Source organism: Camelina sativa, unplaced genomic scaffold (assembly GCF_000633955.1).
Source record: "Camelina sativa cultivar DH55 unplaced genomic scaffold, Cs unpScaffold01055, whole genome shotgun sequence".
In the NCBI taxonomy this organism is placed as follows: domain Eukaryota; kingdom Viridiplantae; phylum Streptophyta; class Magnoliopsida; order Brassicales; family Brassicaceae; genus Camelina; species Camelina sativa.
The window spans coordinates 1042-1637 of record NW_010922178.1 but is presented as its reverse complement, the minus strand read 5'-3'; the positions used below and the strand labels follow the sequence as shown (position 1 = coordinate 1637).

At 45.8% G+C, this 596-nt stretch overlaps 1 non-coding gene across 1 annotated transcript; it reads left to right on the top strand.

The window, feature by feature from the left end:
• Positions 1-52: 52 nt before the first annotated feature.
• On the top strand, positions 53-125 carry TRNAA-UGC. Its single transcript has one exon. It is a non-coding gene; the product is annotated as a tRNA-Ala (tRNA).
• The last annotated feature ends 471 nt before the right edge of the window (positions 126-596 follow it).

Sequence of the window (596 nt, the reverse complement as noted above, 5' to 3'; positions counted from 1 at the left end):
GGCGGGGGTCGTTGGTTCGAGCCCAACCAGACCCACCATCGGTTAAGAGTTTGGGGGTGTAGCTCAGCTGGGAGAGCACCTGCTTTGCAAGCAGGGGGTCATCGGTTCGATCCCGTTCACCTCCACCACGAATACAAAATTGGCTGTTAAACAAAATGTTAGCGTAGTCAGACTTAAAGCAAGTCTGGGCTGTGCGGTCAAATGAATGAGCACACGTGCGGTGTTTATTCATTTGGCTGTAAAGTCGATTCAAGCAATGCTTGGGTCAATGCTCTTTAAAAATTTGGAAATGATGAGATATCGAGATGTGTTCGAAGCAATTCGGATGCATTGAGATTGATGCGATTGCATCATCGTTCTTCTCAAGTCGTTGTGGCTTTAAGCTGCAACAACCTTGAACAAGAAAGAATACGGCACTCAATACTTTGCTGACATTCAAACTATATACAGTTGATGTGTTGTGAAAGGCTTTAATGTGGACTGCGGTTTATGTTGGGTTTGAGCAATGCTTAACGCTATAGAGTCAAGCGAATAAGTGCACATGGTGGATGCCTTGGCGATCATAGGCGATGAAGGACGTTGTAGCCTGCGAAAAG